The sequence below is a fragment of the Pseudonaja textilis genome, chromosome 7, assembly GCF_049901715.1.
Source record: "Pseudonaja textilis isolate UNSWEBS1 chromosome 7, rPseTex1.2, whole genome shotgun sequence".
Lineage (NCBI taxonomy): Eukaryota > Metazoa > Chordata > Lepidosauria > Squamata > Elapidae > Pseudonaja > Pseudonaja textilis.
In genome coordinates, this window is record NC_141996.1 from 24,460,186 (window position 1) to 24,476,290 (window position 16,105).

Here is a 16,105-nt window from a genome sequence, read left to right on the forward strand (position 1 = left end):
GTGGTGAAGAGGGGGGAGATTGCTAGCCGAGTGGAGGGGAGCTGCATCTCTCCTCCTTGGTTGGTCTAAACTCCCTTCCCCGAAGGCGATTGCAGCGGTGGTCAGAAATGGCCACCTCAAAGAAGAACCCGACTGGATGAGATTGTGCAGGAGGAAGACAAAGAGGAAAGCAGGACAGACCAGGCTAAACAAAAGAAAACATCTAAGCAAAGTACCCTGCATCTAAAAGTACCTAGAGGGATACTTCTGAAAGAAGATCTTTAAGCAGTGAAGGAGAGAGAAAAGGAGGTTAAAAACCCTATTTTTACCTTTATATTGACAATACAAATGGTATGGAAAGAAATTTATATTAATCTATTTTGACACTAATAGACAACCTTAAGCTGAAATCTAAGTGTCAAAAGGAGAATAAAGATTTTTTCTTGGTCATTTTAAAGCCCTAAAAAGGAGAAGAGTGGCGGCAAAAGGGTGGGACTTGGAATAATGGAAAAATGGAGTGCCACCTGGAAAAATAAAGAGGATTAAGAGTGAAACTTTGAAAAGACTCCCAAGGATACATTGTAACTGAAATCTTATTAAAAGAGACAGTAACCCATGGAAAGGAAAAGTAAAGGAAAGAAACAAGAAGGAACAGTCTGGGATCATTTGGTGATTTAAAAAAAAAGTTTTTGGCATTGGTTTTTTTCTTTCTTTTTCTGTTTTACTTAAAGTCAATCAGGTGGTTAAAATGCCATCACTCCTGGAGGAATTGAAGATGAGTCTTTAAAAAACAGAAAGAAGATGCAGAAAGGGGAGGAAGAACCTTTGGCTTCGTATTTTAAATCTTTGAAATGGAGATCCTGAACTATGAAAAGCAAAAGGAAAAGCTTCAAGAGCAAGAAGAAGGGTGGGACAAAGAAGAAGCCATTTTCAATTATCAAATAATGCAAAGTGAGGTAATAAGGGGAAAGCGGGGGAAAGGAGTTAAAAGTTTGAGATCAAAGGGAACAGCCAAAAATAGTCTGAAAAAGAAGTATAACAGCAAGGAGAAGCAGAAAAGAAAACTACAGAAGGGAAAATTAGAGAGAGAAGGGTATAAAAAAGGGTTGAGAAAAAGGGGGAAAGATAGAAAGGGAAAGAATTTATGAGGGACAAAAACAGGAAATAAAGAAAAAGGGGAAACGTACTAGGATTAAAGGTATTTGCTCAGCTAGAAAACACAGAGACAATGGTTAAATTTAGTTAAAAGTGAGGATTCTGCAAAGGTACAAAAGATAGTGTTGTGACAGTAGAATACTGTAATGAGTTAGAAATGAAATAAGTAAATAATCTATGAGATAAAACTGTATTGTTATGTAATGGTATGTTTATTTATAATTAATGCAATAATAAAGAAGAGAGGGAAACATTGCAATTGTTTCTAAAGATTGATAAAATATTGAAATATGAAAGATTTATAAGGAAATTTATACCAGTTATTAGAATGAATTTGAATAATTATTTTGCTTATTAATAGTAAATACTTTATAAGATAAAACTGTATGACTATCCAATGGTATGCTTGTTAACAGTTAAATAATAATGAAGAAGGGAGGGAAACATTTCAATTGTTCTCAAAGATTGATAGATATTGAAAAGAAACGTGAAAAATTTACAAGATTCATACCAGTACTAGAATGATTTTGAATAACTATTTTGTTTACTCATGTATGTATATATATATGTATGTATATATATGTGTGTGTGTGTGTGTATATATATATATATTGTTTTTGCTATGTTTTTAGAATTTTTCTTTTTACATTTTCAAGGGGAAATACCAAGCAGAGTCTGAATGATGAGATCTACATGATATAAAATAGATATTAGAAATTTGAATGTTATAATTTTAGAATGCACAAATTCAATGTTTAATGAGATTTCATATGATAATAACAATAAGATTTAAAGGTGTTGCACTTCGATTGGCAATCATAGGGGGAATTTTGCTTCTTAAGAATGTTGGAAGAGAACTTATGAAATTGTAAACAAGACAGATGAAAGTATAAGTACAATGAATAAAAAGATATAGAAATTTAGGTAAAAGAAATACAATTGAAAAAGAAGAAAATGAGATAACCATAAAAGAAAATTAAGAGAAGTAAAGAGAGAAATAGTGAGAAGTTGGAAAAAGAGTAATAAGATATGAAGCTGAATACATAAGATGAATATGCATATGAAATTGTGTCTGTATAGAAATATGATAACCCGGAGCGATGCTGTACTCAAATAAGATGTTTTATTTGTTTTGTTAAAACTCAATAAAACTTTATTAAAAAAAAAAGAATGACAAAAGCTGAAGTGTCACTGAATTTTGATATTTATTCCCAATTTATTTGGTTTTGCTACAGAGGCTGTCATATTCTTTTCCTGAAAGTCTTCATTTCATGCTAACTGGACTATTATCAAGCAAACAGTGTCTGAAGCATAACTGTCAAAACTTATTTGTGTTGTAAGGACATAGTTGAAAAATATCAATACAGATAATAGAAAATTAAGGCAAATATATTTGTATACTAAAAGATTTATTCTCCCCAGAGGCTAGCTTGGTGTCAGTGTTTCATACAGAGGAGGTCACATTCAAAATACCCTCTTCAACTCTGATGGAACAGTTTAATGATACTGCATATGTTAAGTGTTAAACATCTACACACCAAGAGAGAGCTATAAAATTGTCTGATAATACAAATTATTCCTTATTAATAGGGTCAAACTGCACTATCTTTCTCCTTACTCTAAACCATATCAAGTATTAAAATAGACAAGGCCTAGAAAACACAAAGTCAGATATTTGTGTTAATATAGACTCTCTCAAGTCAAACTCAGTTCCAGGTAACCACACTGATATCTCCATTTTGTTTTGTTGGCCACAGTAGACAAGTGTGTTGCCATCACCACCTTCTAAAATTTCTTTTAGATTTCAAGTATTAACCAGAAACTGATGAACTAGTTATTTTTAAAAGAAAATAGTTGACATATGCAATGTTGACCCAGACTTTTTAATAATTTTACATTTTTCCTTGTCTTTGCATCTAACTTACCATAACAAAGTCAATTGAGCTGTAATAGATTATGATTTGACCTTAATTGTGCAATAACAATCATATGTGCTGGCATCATTATAAGTCTATAGTTTTCCTATGCATAGTTATAGAAAGCAATACTGATTTAATTATGAAGTATAATTTCAATGAACTAAACCATATTAGAATTGATTCCTAGTAATCATTATTACATCCCCCTCCCCCCAAAAAGCATTATATCTGATCTCAGTGTAACCTAGGTCTCAACTTAAGTAAGTTAAATATTGAATTTAGATTCACATGTTTGACAACTGTCAATCTCATCTCAGGCTGCATGGAACATAATCCGCAGCACACACTACTGTATTATACAAATCCAGCCAATGGCTCCTTGAGATGTATCAGATCAGTCAAAGCTCTTCGATGCTTATTTACCAAGCAAAGAACAGAAAACAGGCTCATACCCTGTCAAAAATGTTCTAAACATTTTACATTTTAAATCAGATTTTACTCCTGGCAACTACTTGCACAAGTCCATAGAATTTTCTCAGCAATATTTTCAGAAAGAGTTTGTCATTGCTTCTTCCTATAACTAGAATCTGTGAGTGGCCAAGGTCATGCAGCTGGTTTCCTGCCTAAAGCAGAAACAGAACTTCTCTGCTCATTGTCTAGCTTCTTAATCATTAGACCAAATTGGCTCTCTTTTGCCTTTGAGTCAAATTTGACTCTTAGCAACTGCAAGGACAAGGGCATTCAGACTGCTAGGGAACTTTTTCAGAAGTAGGTTGCCATTGCCTTCTTCCTAGAGCGGAGTGTGTGACTGGCCAGTCAGTCAGCAGGCTTCCATACCTAAGGAGAACTACAATTCCTTTACCAGTAGAGCAGGGGTCGCCAACCTTTTGGACCTCAGGGACCACCAAACTCATAATTTTAAATTCCAGGGACCACTAACCGGGTGTGGCCTAATTTGTAGGTGTGGCTCGGTGGTCATGTGACTGGCTTGTATGTAAATATTATAAATATTTATATAAATATTGATTTTTTTTATTAAAAAAGAGCAACTTTTACCCAAAATCAGGCAAAGCAGGCAGGCAGATTGAGTTGCTCACTGAATCACAGATTCATTCAGAAATCTATCTTATCTGCCATTGGCTAGCTCAGTCTGTCAGATAAAATTTGCTTGCAAGCAAACTCACAAAATTAACTCACAACGCACCATGTATGTAAATATTGAATTTTTTATTTAAAAAAGAGCAACTTTTACCCAAAATCAGGCAAAGCAGGCAGGCAGATTGAGTTGCTCACAGAATCATTCAATGATCTATCTATCTGCCATCGGCCAGCTCAGTCTCTCAAATTTGTTTGCCGTTAGTCTGCACTGAATAATAGAACCTTCAGTCCTAAGGAAGGTTCAGCTGTGCTTAAAAGCAGAGCCGAAGATCTAAAGACCAACAAGAAAGCAAGAAATGCAACCATTTCCTGCTTCCTAACTAATCTAAATCTCCCAGTACAGCAGAACAGATGATGGTCGGAAAAAGGAAAAATAGCAATTTAGCAGGAAAGTTTGCCAGGTAAGGAGTGAGTGGGTGGGGAGAGTTCCCACAGGCCATGTGGGTTGCGCAGCCTTGTGTTTCTGCGCAGCCTGGATTAATTGCTTTGGGGGGGGTGCTCTGGGGGTGAGATTTCTCTGTGGCCCACCAAAAATTTTTCACGGGCCACCACGGGCCACCGCTGTACTAGAGCAAACCAGGTCTTATGTTCTGTGCTAGAAGCTATAGTCCACGATTCAAAAAAACATTCTATATATAATTTTTCTCTGAGAAATTAGATTATCTCATCCCTGTTCTCTCATGTTATACTGAATACAGAATTTCAGTCCACTGTGGAAACCTTCTATGAAAGTCATCAATTTGGGACTGTTTCATTTTGACAATTTTTACACTTGAAATTTCTAGAGGTGTAATTGTTATTTGAATATAGGCTTTTGGATATATTTGCTTAATTGGGTCACTTGAGTAATATTAAAATCTTCCATTATTTAATAGTGCCAAGAACCAAGCCATTGGGTAGCAGGCGCAACCTTACAATCCTTTGTGCTACAAAACCTAGTTCCTTAGCAACCACTGAAGACAACTGTGTTACCAAGGAAATCTGTAAGACATTTATCAAATGTAGAAGAAAAAAGCAACAGCATAGAAAACCACACATGCAGACCTTCTAATCTCATTTCATTGCATGCAATTTAATTATTCTAATCCATTAACAAAAATCATGTGGGGTCAATGAAAGATATTTTTGACTAAAAGTTTTGCTTTATAATACACATTTCCTAATATTGTCTCTTCCAGCTTCTGAACTCAGTGCAGCTTTAGATGTGAATTAACCACCTCAATAACTTTAAGATGCATGGATTTCAACTTCCAGAATTCCTCAGCTAACTGTTGAAGTCCAAGCTTCTTAAAGCCATTGAGATGGAAAAACAGTGCCTTAAAAGGACTTTGCTATATGTAATGGAATTTCTGGCTTCTAACAGGCAATCCCTTCCTGTATTCGAGAGCCTCTTTCTGGAGTTGCCACTTATAAGTTATGAAAATTACCAATAAATGGCAACATAGTCAGAGGTGGTATTCAGCAGGTCCTGAACATTTCTGGAGAACAAGTAGTGGAAATTTTGAGTAGTTCAGAGAACCAGCAAATACCACCTCTGACTGGCCCTGCCCTCATCTATTCCCTGCCTCCTGAGTCCCAGCTGATTGGCTGGGTCTTCTTTTGTTGCCCTGCTCAGGAGAACATAGCTGGAGAGCAGGTTAGTGGGGTGGGGAAGGAATGGGATTTTGCGGTAACCTTCCCCCAGAAGAGGGGAGGGAATGGGGATTTTACAATATACTTCCCCTGCCACGCCCACCAAGCCATGCCCACCGAGCCACACATCCACCAAGCCATGCCCACAGAACCAGTAGTAAAAAATTTTGAATCCGACCACTGATCATGTAGGGCCACCTGGATTTTTGCAACCTAAAGATATTAAAATGTTAAGATGATTTTTTTTTTAAGTAACCTTTTACTATTGCTGCCTTTAATAAAAGAATTGATGGCCTGCAGCTATCGTTGTCCTTTTGGAAAGGACTATATAAACACACAGATATATGCCCAATGTGTCCAAAGATTGAATGCCTTATTGAAAAATTCTGTCAAGCTTTGCTGAGTTTTGTTGCTGAAAGCGTACAAATAGGGGCTTCAATAGTGTAATACATATTATGCTTTAGGTGTAGCATATGTGTAGCCAGTCAATTGTGATATATTCAATAAATGATAAATAGCATTTTGTGAAGCACTCAGTACTTAAATACTATTGCTCAAACCACTAACAAATACAAAGATATACACAAACATATTTTTGATAGTTGTGTGTGTGTGTAAGTAGACATAGCATATATTTTTACTATGTATCTTATTTATCTCTACCAATATGAATGAACAGAGCAGTTCATTCCTACTGTAGAACAGAGCATTTCTACAGTATTCTAGCATTTCTTCAAGCAATCTTGTACTAAAGAATTCCTTAAACCTGCCTGGAAGAACTTTTAATAATCCCCTAATCTGGACTGAAAATATGTTGGTGCTGCTGAAACAGTGGGTGGAACTTAGTTTAACCTTTAGGTAAAGGTTGGGTTTTTTTTAAGGTTAGACAAATTTACTTTGTATTGTGTACTCTCGTATACTGCTCAGAATCATCTATATTGGAGTGATCTATAATACTATAGATCTATAGCAGCAACAACTTTCACTACCAAAGGATAGCTTTTACTGTACTACCTGCACTGTAAGATATGTCTTGACATCAAAAATACACAGTTCACAGAACTTTTCATCAAGGGAACTGGGAATATTTTTGCCTATTTTCCCAGTATCTGAAAATCTGAAAACCTTCAAGCTACCTTCACTGTTTTTCACATGCATATTTGCCTATAGCCATTTAGTCGAAACTTATCTCAATAAATGGTTTGGCAGGAAAAATAAAGCAATTGTGCTCCTTTTTAATGAAAATATTACAGAGGAAGCCAAATCACAAAAAAAATGGTAAGGCATTCCTAGAAAACATTAAAGTTCAAACTTTTCACCAAGTTAATAAAAGCAGCAGTATCAAGCTGACACTGTAAAACTGTCCTTTAATTGACTGCATCTCTTAGCAATTTCCATGTCAGATTGCTTTCAACCACCATGTCCAAGCCATGCTGACTCTGAGAATACAAATCTCCAAGGAAGCACAAATCACATACATTTGAAGCTTCAGAGCTGACTAGGCATTTCTAGCAATATTTTAAAGACATTCCTTCCTGAAGATAGTTTACTGGATTCCTCTTGAAGTTTTCCAGCATTTTACCAGGGGGGGAGGGGGGGGAGGATGTTGACATAAGAAATATCTCTGAAAAACATGGATGTAACAATTGAAGTCAATGATAATCCATTTTGTACAGGAAGTTGGATGAAGTCATTTATTTCTCTTCTGTACAGGACTTATTCACCACCTGAAGTTATTGCTCTGAATGTTGGACTGCTCTTAAATATTAAGTTACAAATGCAGCAGACTGTCATATCAGATCTACTCACATGTGGACTCACCTAGCAGTTGTCATTGTTTCCTTAGTGATTTATATAATGTTTTCAATATGCATCTCTTTCAAATAAAGTTTGGAAATTAAAATGCTGCAAAATGCTTCTTTTCACATTTTAAAGGACATGGTGTTTCTTCTGAAGGAGACACGTTGGCTGACATCTCATTTCTAAGTCAATTATAGGGAATGCTATTTATTTTAACCTCTAATGGGCCTGGCAAATTGACAAATTAGCCTCTACTTCAAATACTATCTTGCAAAGATGATAGTCTTTAGAAATAGGATCTTTTTCTTCACAATCTCAACATTGTAAAATGCATTCATAACCTCTCTTGCTTAACCACATTTCTCATAACTAAATTGGATTCTTGTTTCGGTGGCTACTTTTTAAAAAAAGTCTGTTTTCCTACATTTCCCCTAAATTATATTCTAACTGTTTTTTTTTAAATAAGAGGACTTCTATAGCCAAAATGAGCCAAAATGCAATCAATGGCCTTGCATAAATTAACTTTATGTACTAGGTTTTTTTGAGAGAAAATTGAGAAGTAATCTACTTTTTCTTTAAATCAAACAGAAATTAGAGATTTCTCTATGAATTTCTCACAAAATTATAAGGAATCTGGGCACATCTTGCTCATTTATCAGCAACAGAGCAGACTATTAGTACTGTTGGAAGTCTACAATCATCATTACAAGCAAACTGGAAGCAGAGGAACTTTAATCTTTTAAAGATCAGAAAAGGCCCCAAGAACTGTCCTCTTGGCTACATTCTGCACCAGCTATAGCTTCCAAATACTCTTCAAGGATAGCCCTAGGTAGACTATGTTACAATAGTTCAAGTGTGAAATGACCAGGGTTTAAGTAACTAAGTGCAGGGACTCTTCGTCCAGGAAAGAGTACAACTGGTGCACAACACGACATTGGACAAAGACTCTCCTAGTCACAATTTCTACTTGCTCTTCAAGTATTCTTCATATTGCTCTTATTCCCCATTTCATCTGTGAAGTGCTAGAATGCCCTTTTCTTCCACTATGTAGGACACTTCAGTGTCATTCAGTATTGTTTAGTTTTTTGTTTATTGGCACAACGTAAAATGTTTAAAATGAATCACTGAGTTTATTTTGATCTGCATTTTGAAATGCTATGTGATAGTGCAACTTGGATTTGATTATACCGGGGGAAAGAAGAAATGTATCCTTATTCATAACTTACATATTCTTACATATGGTTACTACTGAATTCAAGAGGATCATATTCTTTCTGACTGCAGTTATATAAAACTACAATACATTAAAAGCATTTGATAGCATTCATAGAATTGTATTTTGGCTATAACAACATTGCCTCTGGCCATTGCAGTGCAATCATTTTTAAATGTCATTATTCCTACAGGTAGGAAGAATGTTGGGGCAGCTTTATGAAAGTTTTTGCCTCATCTTATTAATTATAGGGCATGGCTTACTGTTCTATATCTGTATCTGTATCTAAATCACAATCTTAAGTCCTGAGCCAAAACATTTTGCTGCCAAACTGACTTTACTTGTAAAGGATCCATTCAAATGTTAGCACAATGCATAGAATGACACATCTTTTCACCAATCCCACATATTCCCATATGACCCATAATCTGTTATGAAAACCAGTTTGGTTAATGCATCAGGCTAGAAACTGGGAGACAGTAAGTTGCAATCCCACATTGGGCACAAAGTCAGCTAAGTGACTTGGGCCAGTCACTTTCTCTCATCCCTAAGAAGGAGGCATTGCAAAACTACTTCTGAAAAATCTTGCCAAGAAAACTGCAGGGAACTGCAAAAACTTACCCAAGCAGTCTCTGAGAACTGGACAAGATTGAATGATCGGAAACAAGTTATCTATTATATGTTGCATTGATTATGTGACATCAAGTTAATTGAACTTTTAGTATTGAGTTAACTCTTAGCAACCATTGCCACTGTTATTCAGTCCATCCAACTTGTTGCTGTTCATCTATTAATGGTTGGAAAGAAGCACCATGTGCAGGTCAAATGGCATTTGTATGATACATATATACAAACCAGCCCTAATAGAATATAGAAAATAGAAAAGAGAGACTTTCCAAATATCATTTACAACAGAGATAAACCAATTCTGAAACCGATTAGTTACATTCAGCCCACGAGCTCTTTTTGTAGCTTTTGGATCTTTCAACCAGATTGACCCACCAAAGCTTATGAGGAAAATTTTCCTTTTCTTCAGAGAATAAAAAGTAAAATACTGTAAATATATTTGTTTGTTTTTTTAATCCACTATCTCTAAAATGAAGATGTTGAGTGCTCTCTCATCATTGTTCCACCTTGGTTGCTGCTGCCCTTGGAAGTGATTTTTTTTTTAAAGTGTGGCTTTAGTTATAAAACATTGCCTCCCTTTATCTATTCTTTTCCAATGAACATGTTGTTTCATCAGAAGAAAAAATAAATCAGATTTGGGTTCCAGAAATCTTATTACTGCCTAAATCAGAACACTTCTCCATCTAGACCAATACAATCTCCCCTAACTAGTATTATCCCTGGGTCTCCCTTGCTGAATTATTATTTCACCGGTTAGTGTCAAACAATTTGAATTACTTGCACTCAAAGTATCTCCTTTAATGTTTGGTTTTTCACCAATACAGTTCAACTATTGCTTTTATTTTTGAAAGAGCAGTGCTGGAAGAAAAACAAGAAAGAAACTTATCTTGAACTTACTGTTTCTCTTTTTGTGCTTAATATTTGACCAATGTGTTAAACAGCAATGAGATATAATTTAGTATGTTTATCTATGTAATAAGGACATTAACATTGAGAGTACCAATAGGCTACACATACTTTACAATTTCCTTTCATGCTTACCAAGTCGTAAGAATGTTCCATATATGAGCTGAAAGCATAGACAACAGAGATGTAATTCTGACTTCAACTTCATGAACAAATGTCTTTTCAAATTGATTTGTACTGTTTGTTATAAAAACTTTTCTTTGTAATCAACATTGTTCACATAGACATATGGACAAGTTTAGTATAACCCCTAGATTGTATTACTTCAAAGCACTGTCCATAGTGCTGATTTTGAGATTTTGTTCATAATTTAGCATTTATATATTTTATTACCAGGAGTCACATACACTAACTTTCCCAACCTGGTGGCTATTTTCACTAAAATGTGATGTATGATCAGTTACTATATATATTGAGGATGATGACAGCTAATAGTGCACAATATCTTGCCAGATTGTTTAAACACAACACAAAACTCTTGTTACAGGCTAAGTCATAAATTATCCAGGATTTAATTACTGGAAGGATCACTTTTTATATTATAGGGAATTTATAACCCATCTTTCAGTTTAAAGAGCAATCATGTTCAGCCACTATCAGCATAGAAAACCGCTACAATGAACATGTGCCTTTCAACCAAGGTCATCTCACTTATCTAAAGTTCAAAGAGAATAAGCTTTTTAGGCCACCAGTGTTGTGTAACAGAATGTTATGCTCATAAGGGACATATTTTACCAATAACAGTTTCTTTTAAGAATGTTTTATTCATGATTCATGTGTGCAGCTGTCCTTTTTCTGTCCTATTGCAGGAAGCTAACTCAGCATATAGGGTAGCTTTACATTTTGCCCATAGTTACCTCATTTTAAAAATCCCTTTTTCTCTGCAACACACACCACATCCACTATACATGGTACAAGGAAAAGTTTTCTATTGGCATAAAAAACATGGACCTTTTTAAAGTATGTGTTTACAACCTGTGTAGATTTTGAGATTCGGGAAATAAAACAACTGAGGGACAGGGACAGAAAAATTGTCATACATTAGACCCAGTTCACCTATCCGGAACTTTAAAAAATGTAATTTATATGCTACAGAGTTAACATGCCCCTTGATCTTTGACCATAGATTTTGTTCTTTTCCCATCATCTTGAACTATGTGGTTGGTGCCTTGAGAGTTTTGTCCTAAAGGACAGTTGTCCCTCTTGATTCTAAAGAACTATTCACAGTTTAAAAAGATAAGCTATTTATGGGCACATTTGCAAAGCAATTCACATATGGTCACCACATTATAAAAAAGATGTTGAGACTCTAGAAAAAGTACAGAGAAGAGCAACCAGGATGATTAGGGGACCAGAGGCTAAAACATACAACGAACGGTTGCAGGAACTGGGCTTGGCTAGTCTAGAAAAAAGAAGGACCAGGGGAGACATGATAGCGGTCTTCCAATATTTGAGGGGCTGCCACAGGGAGGAAGGGGTCAAGCGATTTTCTAAAGTGCCTGTAGGCCAGAGAAGGAATAATGGATGGAAACTGAACAAGGAGAGATTTAACCTGGAAATAAGGATAAACTTTCTGACAGAGAGAACAATCAACCAATGGAACAGCTTGCCCTCGTAAGTTGTGGAAGTACCATCACTTGAGACTTTCAAGAAGAAATTGGACTGCCATTTGTCAGAAATAGTGTAGGGTCTCCCGCTTGGGTGGGGGGTTGGACTGGATGACCTACAAGGTCCCTTCCAACTCTGATTATCTATTATCTGTTATATAATCTGAAAGAAGCCTGATTTGTTATTTCTGGTCTGAAACTTTGGCCATATGTGCCTGTAGATTAATCAATAATGCCATCTCCTCTTTTAATCAAAAGCATGACTTACTACTCCATTATTGGCCTTGGGGTCCTTCCAGTCTGCCAGCTTTAAGAAAAATGACTGCTTAACTCAAGTTGAAAAGACAATTAAAACAATCCAGACTGAGTTTGATTTTCCATTTGCTTGATGGAATATCTTGATATTATTATGCCCTAAAGCCTCAAAGGCAATACTTCCAAGCTGTAATACTTAATAGGAAAATCAGACTCTACATGAACAAATAATTATGGATGCCAGGGCACCAGGATGTTCTATGGGATTATGATGTATTCTGCTTCTTGTCCTGTCTATTTTTTAACTTCATGACTTGTTGAAAGTCCACATTAAATCTTAGAAGCCATTCATTCAAATTTCATACCAATTTGAATGTTTATTTAAAATTCAAATTTCAAGACTATGGTAAAATTTACTGAAATTTAGTATTTACTCTGTTGTCATTGGTAACTAGATTGGTTAGCAATTGGTTAGCAATGATATTAAATTGTTTAACTTTAAAATTTAGATGAGAGATGGAAACAATAGAAAAGGATATTTTAATGACTTTTGACATTTACAAGTTCTATAACTGAAATACAAGGTGCTTTATGACCTCAGTGTATTGATATATCTAACCATATTATTTTAACAGAATAATTGAAGATCAAATTAAAGATGTAAGAAGTGCTAACTGCTTGCATCTTTTATGGTGGCCCTAGAATCCAACTAGGAAAATGGCAAAATATTTGAACATGTTTAGGAGTCATTAAAAAAAAGAATAAAATATTTAAAGAAAAATGCTTCGGCCCATTTTTAAGTAGCTCACCCCTCAGCAAGCCATGTGACATACAGTGCAACTCAAATGAATGGAAGTTACATACTCCTGGCTTAGTAACTTATATGTGCATTGAAAATTCAGAAGACGTAAGGCCAATTATTAATCAGTCATAATCAAACAGGTACTGCCAAAGCACTGTAGATGTCTCCTCGGGACCTAAATACTACTTATGAATGAAAATCTCAAGAAGAGGAACTAGTTTGGCCTTGCTCTATAGTACTATTGGGTCCTTGAATTTTTAATTTGTGTTGATTTATATTAATTTGTTCAAGTGAAAAGCTGTTTTATTGCTCTGCTTCAGAGGTGGTATTCAGCAGATTCTGACCAGTTCTGGAGAACTGGTAGGGAAAATTTTGAGTAGTTTAGAGAACTGGCAAATACCACCTCTGACTGGCCACGCCCATCTATTCTCTGCCTCCCAAATCCCAGCTGATCAGCTGGGTCTTCTTTTGTTGCCCTGCACAGGAAAACGGAGCTGGAAAGCAGGTTAGTGGGGTGGGTAGGGGATGAGATTTTGCAGTAATCTTCCCCCTGGAGTGGGGAGGGAATGGGGATTTTATTTATTTATTTATTTATTTGGTTTGTCGATAGCTTACAAGATAATAGGTATAAGCAAAAACATAGTTATGAATACATGGATACATGTAAGAAAAATAAAAGAAACAATAGGACAGGGACAGTAGGCATGTTGGTGTGCTTATGCTACAGACCTCTTAGGAAAGGGGTGAGTAGAAAGTCTAAGGTTAAAGTTTTTGGGGTTTGGGGAAGAAACCACAGAGTCAGTATCCTTCCCCTGCCACGCCCGCCACGCCATGCCCACCAAGCCATGACACATCCACCAAGCCACGCCCACAGAACCGGTAGTAAAAAAATGTGAATCCCACCACTGCTATGCTTGCTAAACCGCCCCAGGAACAGTATGGATTTTCCTGGACCTTCTGAACCATGTTTCCATGGTGTTTCAGATATGGAGTTGTGAATGGAACAAGTCTATTTTAGGGCCAAACTAGCACAAATCTGGAAAGTCCCCACAGACAAACAGAAGGGGACAAAGACTATATAAGTACAGTGTTGCCCACAGCTGTGGCTGCAAGGCTTACTGAGACTGTTGGGATGAGAAAAGAAGAACCAGCCTCAAACTGCTGCTGCCAGATCCATTTTCTTGGTTACACATCTTATTTTGAATGTTACTGTGACTTCTTCATTTGGACTGCTAAGGCTACAGAGCAGTGTTTCTCAATCTTGAAGATGTGTGGATAGATGGCTAAGGAATTATGGAAGTTGAAGTCCATAAAAAATCAGTAAAAAAGAAAAATGTAATAGGTATGCAAATATTTTTAGAACTCTTCAAAATGAAAGTATATTTTGAACACGTTGCCAGGGACACAAAGGAATGGGTTGTTGTTCTTGAAAAGGTTGTGAATGATGAACAGAAAACTTCATTTACTGCAATATGATGCAGCAAAGAGCATGAAAGTATTACACTGCAAACATTATTCTCAGATTTGGATTGAAAAGCAGATTAATTATACTACAGGAGTTTTATCTGTTGCTCCTCGTAAAAGTACATTTTCTATCAAGAACATTTAAAGATGTCTAAATCCTATCTAGGAAATCTGCAATATGGCATAGCAATTGTTCTGGGGATGTTCTAGATGCTGTGCAAGAGCCAGAGGTAGAAATTTAACTATATGCAGAAATGGAACAAATTTTTGGATTTATTATGGATTTTTTTTCTCTTTAATCATACACAATATGAAAAACTAGGGGCAGGGGACATATCAGAGTACTTCAAATGCTATGTAAGACATAAAATGATTATGGCTAAGAATATAGAACATCAGTTCTTAAACCATACTTTCTGTAGGAATACATACAAGCTGACCAAACAGTTACTCCTGATAAGGAGTAAATCACTGCCTAAATTTTCTGCTTGATAAGTGCCTTTGTTTACTCACCAGACATAGCCGTCTCTGTCAGTGGTGGGATTCAAAAATTATTACTACCGGCTCTGTGGGTGTGGCTTGGTGGGCGTAGCATGGCTTGGTGGGCATGGTTTGGTGGGTATGACAGGGGAAGGATACTGTAAAATCCCCATTCCCTACCCACTGCTGGGGGAAGGTTACTGTAAAATCCCATTCCCTCCCCACCCCACAAACCTGCTTTCCAGCTCCGTTCTCCTGTGCAGGACAACAAAAGAAGACCCAGCCAATCAGCAGGAGGCAGAGAATAGATGGGCATGGGGCCAGTCAGAGGTGGTATTTGCCGGTTCTCTGAACTATTCAAAATTTCCGCTACTGGTTCTCCAGAACTGGTCAAAACCTGAATACCACCTCTGGTCTCTGTTCAAGACAAAGAGATGTAACTTTCTCCCATTCCTTAGTCTGCTACACTTAAGCAGCAGAGCCTATTATTTCAGCAGGATATAATAAAGAAGTACGGTAATTATGTCTCACGAGAAATGTTTTTGCAGCTCAAGCAGGCAAAAAAAATTGAAGGGTTTTGAAAACTAAGCTCTTGACTTTGATATAAATTTATTTCCTTAGGGGGGAAAATGAAATTGACTGTCCTGTAGCTACGGTTATTTCTCATCGAGTTCAGGTTGTATACAACTTTGCATGAACTGCCTTTCTACACAGTACTTATGAACTTATGGACCACTAGGGACAACAGGTGTAGAGTTAGCCAAGAGAGTTTGCATTTCAATCTCCTGTTTTGAACTTTGCATGTTTGTATACAGCATGTCTCCTATTGGATAGATAAAGTAGATCCTCTTAGGGCTTTCATCCCTTCCTTGGCCACTCACTTCTTCTGTCCCTGACCTTTGTAGTTCAGATTTTCATTTCAGTGGTTTTTTTCCCCCTCCACAAATGGAGAAGAGCACAGAGTAGGCTCTTAGCTATAAAAGATTTAAGTAATTCAAGTGTTACTTTCATGCAAACATCAGCCTCAAGAAAACTTTATTTAAAAATG

General features: G+C 36.3%; 1 protein-coding gene across 2 annotated transcripts in view; it reads right to left on the reverse strand.

Moving 5' to 3' along the window:
- The window catches only part of DCLK1 (doublecortin like kinase 1), a 171,743-nt gene that overhangs the window by 137,398 nt on the left and 18,240 nt on the right, over positions 1-16,105 (reverse strand). The gene's annotated exons all lie outside the window — the stretch shown is intronic.